Genomic DNA, 13,455 nt, shown 5'->3' with positions numbered 1-13,455 from the left:
CTATGCAATTCCCATTAGTGTCAATGGGGGTCGCAGGCTAAATTCCTAGACAATGCTTTGAAAACTGAGCCCTGGATTTTCAAAGGAAGGATAGTCTGTGTTAGAAAGGCAGTGTCTTTCAGTTTTTAAGCCACTGCATTAAAACGTGCCTTTTTCATTTAAGCATCATGCATTCAGAAATTGTGTCTAAATTTAGGACACTGAATTTTTCACAAGAATGAAACAATTTTGTATTTCAATGCTACCATCTGTTTCAAATTTATCAGTGAAATTGTATCTGTCACTATCTTGAATGTTGGGATACAATCTTCAACACATTCATAAACGTACAACGTATGATGTTATGACAGCTAAACCATTGGGATTTGTTGCTATGCTAAGAAAAAACAGAAGTTATTTCTTATAACAGAAGTATTCATGTATCTTTTATAAGAAAAAAATCCTTGCAAAAGGCAGAATTCTTTCCTAAAATCTGGACTTTGTGGTACACTTTGAGAGATGCCTGGTCTTGTTACATTCATGAAATTTTTTTTTATTCTTTGGCACTCCAAATAAACTCAGGCTTGCCTGCAAAATAGAATACTTGTTGTTGAAGTCACGTGAACAAGCTTGTTGCTGTTACCATAACCAGAAAAACACTCACAATGTATAAGTTTTACAAATCCCATTAAAACTTCAAGCAGCCCAAGATGTAACATCTGAAGACACAGAGAAGTAGTTTCTGAGACAAATGTAAATAGCTAGGCCCTATGAAACACACAGTACAGCAACAAGTAATACCTCTTCAAAGAAGATTTCTTTAATTACAGTGAAAATGTTTATGATGAAGTGTGTTGTTTTTCATCATTAAAGAATAAGCTGGACTAATAGCAAAAGAACCATCTTTTGAGTCTAGAAGCAGGGAAGAGTTTGAAAAGCAGGAGCCTGGCAGACAGTCAGGCTCCAGAGGGCACGGGCTCGGGCCAAATTGCTCCTGTCAAGCGTGTTAGTCCGTACACAAAGTCCCTTTAGACAAAGCATAGAACTATGTCAATGGCAAAATTTGTGTGGATTAAAAATTGTGTATTATGCAATGTTCAGGTCATTCACCATTTTTTCTGGTTTTGAGCTCCTGATGCAGAGGTGTACACGCTGAAACAGCATGCAGGGGTGGTAAGTGCAGCTCCCCAAAACAGACCATCTGCCTCTCACCTGAACAAGACTTTGAGAACACAATTTCAACTGTTAAAATTATGAAACATTTAATACAGCACTGTTAAATCCCAGCTGGCATTTTCACTTGGCTTCTGGTTGTTTTGTAAAACACAGGTTTTCCAGTAGTACTTAAATATTGACATCTACCAAAAAGAAATTTTATATTTTAGTTTATTTAATCTTTAATTTTCTACAGGCACTTCTTTTTCACTAGCACTAGACTCACAACACGTTTGCTTTAAACTATTCACTCGTCAATGAAATAATGCCATAAATAGCATATGATGACAGTATTCTAAAATAAGCTTCCCAGGGATTAAAACTGTATCATTTGTCTCAGTCCTTCCTGTAAAAATCCATCTGAGATGATTCACTATAAAAATGTCATCAAAAAGTTCAAAATTTAAAGTTAAATTTTAACCACCTTCTCTGGTTTAGAGGTGGGTCTAATTTAAATTAATCTAATTTGGTGTAACTAGCATAAAATTCAAACACAAAACACATTCACTTTCACTTTCATTCTGAAATTGAACACTCTTGTCCCATCTGTCACATTTAATATTTAGCACTATCCATAAGAGTAACTCCAGATGCCCGCAGTCTTACAAGTATGTATATACACCATACCACAAGAAGTCATTATCTGACAAATGCTAGTTTTAACTACCCCAGAACTGTCCTTGTAACACACACACCTAATCTAGATAGTCAGGCTGCTGTACCCAAGAACAAATCATCTGCAGTGGTCTGCCCAAGTATACAACCCCAAGTTTAAATTTCAGCCCAGTTACTTCTAGGATTGAAGCAAGGAGCTTCAGACACACAGCCCTGGCATGCAAATGCAAACTGATGCCATAAGAAGACAAGTGAGTATGGGGCACAGTTCCATGGTATCAGTTTTGTGCTTACAGAGGGAGAGAGGATTTCAGCTCTTTATGTGAAGCTGTAGCTCAAGAAGAGACCCAGGACACCGCCAGTACGGCACTGTTGGGAACCAGGGATTCAGAGAATGGGGCATTTCCCTCTCCCACCTCTCCAGTCATTTCTGGTAATATTCTGACTTGGACAAAGACATCAGAGAAAATTACATCTATTAAATATACTGAAATTACATTGCTGCAGCAATGGATTCACCTTAACAGGAGGATACACATCATGTCTATAAGGTTTATGAGCACTCTTGAATCTGCAGCAATTGGTCTTCACACAAGTCCATGATCTGCAGTGTGTACTATGAATCACATAATTTCCATTGAGATAACCTGAGGTTCTACAGCAGTTAAGGGGAAATAGTTTGGTTCAACACAACAAAGTAATTATTTTTTCTTTAACAACTTTCTTTTGGCTTACTTTCTTTTAGCATCTGTGCATTTCTCAAAAGCTGCACATCTGAAATAAAAAATTATAGCCACAGTGTGCCAGATTCTTCTCTTAGGCAGCCATTGAAACACTCAGAATTTTATATACAAGGTGCCTCGCTAAAAAGCTTCTGCAGGAAGCAGATACAAATACAGCAACTGCTCAATAAAGTACCTCCGCTGATCTTGGGTGCTGAGCTAGATTATGTGAAAAGCCACTGAAATACACAACAGGCCACAAAACAGCATAATTTTGTTTGCATCCAGAAACAAAAATCCATAAGGCATAGATACTTACAGATGTGGCCATCATAAGTTTACTGTAAACAGATAATTATTTCTTCCAAAGAAGTGCACTCAGGGTATGGCTGTATAACCACCCTTTGTAGCAGATGAAGTTACATCCCTTAGGGAAAGCTATGCTAGACCTGAGAACCTCTGGACAAGGAATTCCACAATCAGTAGCTCAGGAATGTAAATAGAGACAAGTTAAAAGGAAAGCCAAAATCACTAGGAAAAAACTTTCATATTCTTTCACAGACAACCTTCACTTTCCTCTTCAGCTACAATAAAGCATTTACTTCCCTATTTGTATCTATCAAATGACTCTCAAAACATTTTACCAAATACTATAGCCCATATAAAATCCTGGTATTGTTTTCTTAACTTGTTGTCTAGATAACTTGGTTTAACAAAGGCTTCCAAGCCCAGCAAGTTGCAACCTGAATACCTCAAAATTTCCTTTATTTTTAATAGGGTTTTTGCAAAAGATGTTTCTCCTCTGGTTGTTGTTTGCAAACATATTAGGAAAAACCCCATTTTGCTTAAAGGCAATAATCCAATATAATTTCTTTTCTAAGAAATACATCTTCAAGAAATTATACTCCTTAGAAAATGTTTTTTCTCCCCTTTAGATTATGCATTTTCTCCTCAATTCTATAGACAGTATTTTACTTAAATGCTTTATCTAAAAAAAATATTTCTTATGATTTCCCTGGAAAACCAAGTAATTACAAATTATTTCATATGTCATTTGCAATAATTACTCTTTGTATTTTAGCTCAAACAGATCCCAGTACACATGGAACTTTTGCTCCGTAATGATGGCAAAATTCAGCCTCTAATGCCTCCTGCAATTTGAAAACATCTTCCCCTGATTTTACTTGCCACTTTGAAATGTTATCCCTTTCTAGCGAGTAATCCTGTGTTAGATTCTTTTGCTTCTTAAACGAACATTATTCTCACCCTTTATTGACTGACCAGATCTATTATCACATGTAAGCAGTGTTAATCCTCTAGTAATTAACACCCTTATTAAAGTAATTTTAACTCAAAGAAGTTAAAATCGCATTATTGGTTTTATTTAATTAAGCTATGAGGGCTGTTTTATAGTGTCATTTGAGTTTTCAACTAGTGCCTTTTCTGCCAGTTACTCAGGTCCCCCCTGCAGCTGCCACACCCTGACACACACAAATCACCACCACCCCACCTCACCCAGTTACCAGGGCATTTCTGTCTAGGAGTTATTCAACATTATTCCATTTCGCTGTGAACTTTTTCAACTATTCTGCACGACGATGGATACAAGACGTAGACACTATACTAGACATTTTGCCATTCCCAAAACTATCATTTGGACGTGCATTGGAATGACAGTATCACATTCACCCTTCCAGAGGTCTCAATATCTTGTTAGCACCTAAAGTGAAAGAGCCACTTTTAATGTCCTCTTCATACATGCTAAGCAAGGGCACATATTTTTCTTTAAACTTCAGAATGGCAAAAAGAAACAGACTCCAAATGCACCGAGTTGCACCACTTATAATGGCCACTTTTTCTGTTACTTTGACTTGTCCAAGTCAGGTTTTAAAATTGTGGTTTTGTGTGTGCGTCCTACTGCATGTTCCTTTCTATGGGAAAATAGCTGGTGGCCTATGTTGTCTTACAGATCTCAGGTAAGCTGCTCAACTGACACATTTGACACAGGGTCAAAAGATGAAAACTGTCTTCTGGTTTAACTGCATCAAGTTACACTGTGCACTCTGGAAGAGCGTGGGCTAATTACGAGTCCTGAACGATTTCCTGGAGGCACACTACTGAAACTGGGAAGGCTTGAGTTCTCCAGGGAATAAAGCAACCTGATGGTATTCTGGACTTTATACACCATTAACTGTGTACTGAAAGTCCTTTCTTTTCTTTGGATAAAAACATCTCTTCAAATTTCTACTGTTCAAAAAAGAAATGTTCTTATTGGATCTCAGCATAATCCATGGAAAATTGTAAACACAGAAAGAAAAGGGTAAGAATAATAAAGTACATTTACAGACACAAATTGACTTATCTTTTATTCCCCTCATCCCATATTTTTATGTTCTTCTTTTCTCCCCATCACCTGGTGCTTCCATCTACTCATATTTTGATTTATTTCTGCATTTCTGTTATTATTCACTCTTCATTTACACTTTCTGTAATTGCAGGGTCTTTTAAGTTGAACCACTCCTTTGCTACTAATGCTCTAGAGAAAGTTCTCTGCAGGGAGGACACAATCTATATGGTGAACCTTCAATGTGAACTTCGTTGTTTCAATATTCTTTAAAATAGCACAATTTGTAAAAGGATAAATTGCTCCAAACCTGACAAACCCATGAGAGCCATAAATATTAGCATATATGATAAACTGTGCCTAAGAACATGCTGGTTCAGTCATACTGTTTACAGTAATAGTGCTCTTTGTTCAGAAACCAGTTGTAACAAACCAGGATGAAATTCAATGATTTCTTTTGCCAGTTTTTGGTATCTTTGTATTAATCTCCCCAATTTCACTGACTGGCTGAAGGCAGTCTAGTTAGACAGAGTAATGCTTTTTAATTTGTATTTCTGCAGTTCTAAGACAGCCAACTGCAGATCAGTGTGACATTATGGTACACCATATACGAAGACTTTTGAACATACAATCTTTTTTCCCAAGATATTATGATACAAATGAATAAACATTCATTAACTACATTTCACCAATTCAAATCATTGCCTTACTATGTCCATTCAATTCCCTCCTGGTGTTGTTACTGTCCTGAAGCAGAGAAAAAGTTTTGTTTTCCTGATGTAAAAGATTCCTTTCATTTTACTGGATTTTATATTTGCCTTGCAGTGACCTCCAAGCATGAGATGGACTTTGTTTTTCACAGAAGAAACTAGCAAAAGGAAAAAAAATGGGGTATTCTGTCTGCTGCATGTGATTGACAGATAATTTAGAAAAATAATGGAACCTAAGTATGTTGATTGATGCAACTGAAAAAAATACTGAAGGCAAATCTGCAGGGTTAAAGGGTTAGTAGTGCTGCTCAGTACGTACTACATACCAGTGGTACTCCCAGTTTATATAAGGCTGGAGAATGTAAGCGATTTTTGGGCAGAAATTACTTAATACACTAACACAGCTACCAGTTCCATGGCTCCCCGATGGGAGACTAGGACTCAGAAATGTTAAGAGAATACAAATAACATGTAATTTGAAGGAAAACAGTAATTTTCCTCTCTTGTGCTGCTCAATTAACAATGCTTATTCATTACTCATAGGAACTACATACTGCTGACAGAATTCAGAGGAAGTGCTGGGGAGATGGGGCCTCCAAAACTGAACTCCACCCATCAGGTCAGGGCTACAGAAGGGCCCAGACATAATGGTGGAGATCTTGCTGGCTGTCAGCAGGAAGAGAACAGCTGGATAATGTATTCACGAACTTTGGAAAGTTCTGCACCCAAATCTTTCTTCCTTGCACGTACATAATTTCTTACATGACAAAGGCAAGGACTGGATGGGAGCAAAACTGCTAACAGAAGAATAACCAAAGAGAATCTTCATTACATTGAATAACTTTCACTGAATGGAATGTGTATCAGTGACTTAAGGGTAAGTAGGCTTTTACAAATATAACAGGCACACAGATCAACTTCTAATTCAAAGATTATATTTGTTAATTGAGAAATTATCTGGAAGTGAACCTTCTGAAATTTTCCTACCAACAGATCCTTCTGCAAAAGAATAACACCTTTTCCACATAAAGTTTATTTAGTGCCTTCTCTCATAATGCCATTGGAAATTCCTGCTTCACAAAGTGTTCCACAGCATGCTAGTTACTAAAGAAATTTAGTGTCATGCCCAAGGAAATGGAAGCCCTTGGGTTCTAACATTATGTGCAGAGTATTCTTGGGATTTTACTTCAACTAACAAGGACAAAATTTAGTTCCTTTTAGGTCGCAGTCTTACAGGAACTTCCTCTGCAACTATGGGATGAGCTTTCTTGAATGGAAAGGTTTTCCAGAGATATGAAGTTTTCATCAAGACAACAGCTCTTCAGGTTTTGAATTAATTGATTAACTATTTCTAAACTGTGTCTTGAAAAAGTAATGATGACCAAGAAGAGCTTAAAGCTGATTAAATGTGACAGTTGGTAGTATTCAGACAGGGATTCAGATATGTCCATCTAAATAGTCTTGACAGCAGCTTTTGCTAACTTTTTCTTTTCTTCTTTCTTTTTTTTTTCCTTTCATATCTGCTTTGATCAACCTCTCCAGTGAAACTTCTAGTGATTTCCATTATGGTAGCATTTAAAGATGAAACTCCCCTGAACAGTTGTAAGTCAAGCGTTTCACCTGCACAAATGTGATTTCCTGTCTCAGTTCCCAAAATTATAAATTCACCTAACAATAACAAAAATTGCCCTAAGGCTTATGTTCTTATTCAAAAACTGTTATCGGCAGGTCTCTAAGTCAGGCTCAGTGCTTCACAGGTTCTATGTAGTTTCTAAATACACAGTACAGACTTCTTGTCAGCTCATGTAGTTCTACCTTTTTTTTTCTTTTCTTGCTAAGTAAGAGGAGAACTCAGAGAACTGTGCCCCTTAACTAGTTTAAAGAAAAAACAAGGAATTTTTAAGTTTTTTATAACTTCCATGATTTAGGTACTTACGCCATTCTTTACTGTCATTTAAGAGACGGCATTCTGTTTATGCATTACAGCTTTACACTTCACAGCCTTTTGTGCACAATATACTGTACATCCATTTGGAGAAACTGCGAAGGTTTTTGCCACAGATGGAATGGGGTATCTTGTAGTTAAATGGCCATATGTGTATAATTTTTGTTAAGTGAGGTATTGATAGAGCTAGTGAAGTAACAGCATTTGTACTGAGGTTTTTAAACCTGTTTTCATGTATGCCCCCCCATTGTTAGTACACCATGATCTAGAGCAAAAATCTGGTACATGACCAGCATGTTATTTACACTTCTCTGCTGAAAAAGGAGCATTTAGATGAACTGGATACAATCTGTTTTGCTCTGAATTTGATGAATGATTTAACGTCCTAAAGAATACAGACACCTAATACCCGGCATGTGTGCTTTTAGTTTCTGCCACTAACAGGGTAGGAACACTTACTACCAGGAAATGACTAACTTGCCATTCTGCTTTGATTCTGCAAATCCTTATCAAGATAGTGAATCCAAAGCCATGCTTGTTTTTAACCCCCTGCTGCTAATTTCTGCGCATTTGTTTCCCAAGCTTCCTAATTCCTACCAGCTGGCAGGTATAAATCCCATCCCAGTAATGAGCCAGCTTGCTTCTGTGTACAGAGCACTGATTGAGATCTTCCTCACAAATATCTATACACACAGCTTGTGATCTGAGCCTACTGTGACTAACTACAGGCTTTGCAGAACCTGGCTGAGAAGGAGAAACCAAAAGTAAGATAGTTCATCGGGGAATATAGGTACTTAGAAACAAATTGTCACATTTGTGTGTAGAATTCCTGTTTACTTGGAAGAATATAGTTATCTGAAGAAATATTGTGTCTTCCCTGCAAGCCAGGTAACACACATTTTGCTTGCAGTCACACTCAAATAACTGTGTCATTTTAAACCCAGAGATGCATATGCATGTTACCACTGTATGATGCAAATCATGAGATACATGAGATACCGAACCCCGACTTGTGCCTGTTCTCTCACAGTGTGTCTCAAGCCCCCCTCCTGCCTTAGTGCCAAGTCAATTCATGGAGAAGGGAAAGTCCATGAAGAATTGCCTTCCTCCTCCAGCAAAGTGAGGCTCTATGTCTGAAATCCAGGGAGATGCAACTCCTGCTTTGTTGCTGTCTGAAACCTGAGCTCCTTTCTTTAGCTAAATAAGCAGCATTGCACTGAAAACTAGAGAAGCACAAATCCCATTACATAGCACCCTGAGGCTGGGCTTCATGTTACAGATGTAACATGCTCCTCTGCTTGATCAGAGAAGCTGGGGAGTGCATAACAGGGGGAAAGGGATCAGTAAGCATTGTGAAAGAGCCTCTGTGAAGATGAAAGTCTCAGCAACCATTTCCCTCAGGAAGCAAAAGATGAAATGTTCTATGTACTTTCTAATTAAAAATTAAAACTGTTGCCTTATAAAAATGTCTTACTTTTATCTTCAAACTCTGAAGTTTATAAGACTTGCTCCTAAACATACAGTTGGAGATTTCTCCCTCTTGAAAACTCCTGATGTTTTTTCAGTTCAAGATTCTTTCTCGGAACAGAGGTTGGGGTGGGTGTACTCCACTAATTTCAAAGCCTAGGCACTCTGTGGGCTGGCAGCCTGTAAAGGAAGCCACACCTTTAGAGCCCTCAGCCTCCAAGAGTTATGGTGAACAGGTTTGCCAACAGGCTGCAACTTATTCTCTGAGGTCTACTGAAGGGCTCAAGAGCATTCTCCACGGGGAACACAGATGGAAGAGCTTTGGCAGGCTGCACATTTGGGAACTGGAGACAAGCCAGAGCTGAAATGTAGTTACTGCCACAGGAAATTAATCCAAATTAAACACTGCAAACCTTACAGTGGGGAAGACTGAACTGTCACCCTGCCTTCAGTGGCAGAAAAGCCTGTGCCTGGGATTGAAGCCCAGTGGTCTGTTACACAGTTCCTATCTACAAGGAGTTACTTCTGAGCTTATGAGAAGGACAATGCCATGTCTCAGTAATGAATGGGAAGAAAGGGGAGTAATAGTAGTAACAACAATTTCCTCTTTCAAATAAATTTACATTACATTTGTTGCATGGAACTGTACAGTTCACAAGGTTTGTATTGTTTCTCACCAGAAAACACATTACAATATAAATGGACAAGCAACCCAATAAACTATAAATTATTTGGAATGAGAAGAAAATGTATTATACTTCTAAATATCAGGTATCAATTTGCAGAAGGAATACATGTTGTGTACTACCAGTAACTTCAGTTCACAGATGTGACACATGCTTATTTACACACATCATAAACAAAAGTCTGACAAAAATGTATCTTCTAATGTTTCTATGATAAATTACTCTCTATATTAATCATATTGATTGGGTCATTACTTTGTGTCCAATTTATCTCTAACACTGAGATAATACAAACAGAAACTACTGAAAATCTTCTAAAATTTTCCCCCATGCTTAAGCAGAGCTTATGGGCATTGTTGATCCCAGCCCTTGGTCTCCCATCTGAAGGACACCACTATCAGACTGCAAACTCTGCCTTGTGGGTACAGATACTGCTACTCTAGTTGCTTAACTCTGGAGTTCCCAACAGCATATGATTATTTTCACTTGAGACTGCTGCCCATTGCAGGACCAACACTGACAGCAGCTGGAGGGTATTAACAGCAGGTACTTAAGTGCCAAAAGAACACAGATAAGACACGGTTCTCCTCAACCCAGCAAAACAAGGAAATTCCACAAATCATCAAGCTAGCTGAGTACTTGTTTGAGATGAGACAGTAGAGGAAGAAGCCCCTAAGCAGTGCTGATGGTGGAGAGAAACATCAGGAACAACTTGTGAAAAAGTGAAACAATCAAGTTATGTTGGCAGCTTAGTTATATCTCTGCAGGAAATTATTTGATTTCAAGAATAGGTATTTGTAAGCACCCACTTGGTTAAGAATCAGGATATTTGGCCTAAGACAGCAACTGCTGAACTCTCAGCCTACCACAAGGTTATTGTTCTTGTCCGCTACATACTACACTGGCTCTCCAAAGAATAACACACAAATTATAATATTCATGTTTTATCCTCACAGTACTGAAGTGTACAAGACATACAAGAAACTGCCTCACATTCCAGAACTGTAACCCTAGTCTTTAGGCACTAAAGAACAGGTCATAACCAGGAAAAAAACTAATTTGTCGGAGGCTGTGCTTCCTCCTCAGAGACGATTCAAGTAGGACAAACTAAGACTTGTTTACTTTAGAAGGTTAATTCCAATTGACCTAAGATCTGAATTAGTAGCAAAATCCCCAAAGTTTATTCCCCCTCATTTTGAGCGACTGCACTATTTACCCACGTTCCCTGTACAGACAGTAGCAAGAAATGACTGTCAGAGAGCAATGCAAGTTGCAGGAGAGCTGGGTCATCTTCACAAGATGCCAAGTCTCTGTAAAGCAGCACATGCCACTTTGATAATTGCCTTGCTGAGATGGCCCCTCAATGGCTTTAAGTGGGGTCAAAGGGTACACCTAGGTGTGACCTCAGGTCATATGCTAAGACAAGTGGCATAAGGCATGACACAATTACTGCAGCTGCACAGAACCATGGATCTGCCCCAATTTTCTACCTGCTAAAGTACCTGGAGCTGCAAGCTTCTATATGATCAAGTGTGATCAGCTAAGTCACCTGTGTAAGATGCTGAGATAATGTGGTTATGGAAATAGCACCAAAATTTCTATTAAGTAGGGTTTCTACAAATTGCAAAGATCTTTAAAGAGCATGTTAAATACGACAAAAACCTAAGTGGAGAATAGTATAAAGAGACAGAGGTCGCTCAAATGGACAATTGGTAAGTACTTGCTCCTTTGTGATTTCTGTCCTCTTAGAGCTTCCTGCTACTGACTACTGGTGTCTTCTTAGACACAACTCTTTCTCATGCCAGCTGTTTCTGTTTGCTCTTCTATGTCTGTGGAAGGAAGAAGGAAAGTGGGCTTGCTGAGGACAACATGCTGCCTACACATTGTCTTCAGGGAAAGACAGAGGATCAAGAACTGTTAGGTTGAAAATACCTATGGCAATTCTTTTCAAAGCTGCTCCTCCCTATGTGGTAATCAGTCAAGTGTAGCTCCTCTCTGTGTCTTCCAAGCTGGCTCCCTGTAAGTGACTTTACTTCCTTAGTAAAACGTGCTATAATATCCTACTGCCCAATCCTCATTAATCTCACACATTGTACTAGTACAGCACAGAGTGAGTAGCTGTTGTTGAGATAACTGGCTTCCATTAGCAACCATGTGATTGGCAGGAGGATAAAGTCTTTTCCCTTGCAGGTCAGCTGCTTTTTAAGAAGAGGGCAATCCTGCTGATCCATCTTTTAGCTACAGTCTCTCACTGAGTCCCAAATCTCCTGCCTTTTAGCTTTGATACGGTTCAAGCTTTCCCCCTTGTATCAGCCCCTACCTGTCATCAGCTCCTCTGTACCAAACAGCCAATATCAGGAGTTTGACCTCAGGGCACAGTCCGGGTGGGCAGGTAAAACCTGACCACTGGACCTACTTCCTTATCTTTCATATCCTGCAATTCATGAAGAAGTATCAAATTCAAACTAAAAAACAGAAGCATGACCTTTTATAAGAACCTTCTAAAAAAGGCTCTGTTGCCTTTCTAAGTATTCTTGAAAAGAACTGTCATCTACCCTATTAAGACAGAAATGGATCACAAATAAGGAGAAGAGGGAAAGCACTGAAAATCCTTACTAAATGGTAGCTTTTGATGTGTGCCTGCAATACTTTTTGGTGATGCACACAAAAATATAGTAAAAACCAAATCAAACCAAACATGCTAGAACTGTTCTACATCTGCAAGCTCCAGTTGCAACCCAATAGAAAGTTACCCAACTTTTTCCTGTTTATAAAGTATATTAAGTCAATTAAATTCACATGACATACAGAGCATCCTCTATAAAGTGCTTGAGAGCATTCTACTTATAAGCTGCTAATGCAAACTAAGAGCTATCATCAACAAAATAATACCTATTTAAGTGACATACTCCCCAGTTAGTGCTCCACATACAAAAACATTTATTTCCTGTCGCATGTACACACCCTGCCCTCTTGCATAGCTGGAAATCATGTTTTTCCTTGAAACAAACATAGGCCCTGCAAGGGTTCCACTTAGGTGGATGGCAGAAATGGTGCCAAAGTCTCAACATCCTTTCCCTTCAACTGAAGTGATCCAAGTAAAAATTGGAAGATGTTTAGTCTCTTTTAACACTGACAAGAAAAAGAGAGTGTAAAAAGAATCCAAAAGAGAAAGGCTGCTAATCAAGGCAAGATTTGTGGCATGAGTAAGTCTTGTAGCCATAATCCTGTATCCTTCTCACATAGTACACTTATCCAACTGTAGATATTGTTCATTATTATATTACAGAGAACCCTACCTTTCAACTTTTTCATTTAAAAAGACAGTTCAATGAAGTCTTTTCTAACTACCAAAAGAAATCTGAATACTTTTGCCTCAACAATTCCGAAATGCCCTTTAATAATCCTTGCTGTGAAAAACCTACTAAATTATTAAAAGTAAAAGTATTCTTACTATATAGGTAATTTGGTATAGAATTCTGTCTACCTTCTCTTATTTTTTAATGACTCTGATAGGCTCATAATGGCACTGAAAAATACCATCAACATCTGCAGAAGGCTGAAGAACCTCCATATGCAGTTAATGATTCATTTCACTATTTAAATGATACTTACACCTAGAATTTTGTGAAATAATAAATCCTTTGTAAAAGTTAACTTCAAGCATGAAAAGGTTTACAAAAATTAAGTAGATTTTAGTCTGGGAAAAACTTCCTTTTGGCAAGATCTGTGGAAAAGTGCTTCCAATATTACAGCATTTTAAATTAAATAA

General features: G+C 38.1%; 1 protein-coding gene across 2 annotated transcripts in view; it reads right to left on the bottom strand.

The window, feature by feature from the left end:
• The window catches only part of EXOC6 (exocyst complex component 6), an 87,589-nt gene that overhangs the window by 10,461 nt on the left and 63,673 nt on the right, over positions 1–13,455 (bottom strand). The gene's annotated exons all lie outside the window — the stretch shown is intronic.

Source organism: Catharus ustulatus, chromosome 8, assembly GCF_009819885.2.
Source record: "Catharus ustulatus isolate bCatUst1 chromosome 8, bCatUst1.pri.v2, whole genome shotgun sequence".
Classification (NCBI taxonomy): domain Eukaryota; kingdom Metazoa; phylum Chordata; class Aves; order Passeriformes; family Turdidae; genus Catharus; species Catharus ustulatus.
Note: the sequence above shows the minus strand (reverse complement) of the source record. Positions and strands in the feature narration are given on the sequence as shown.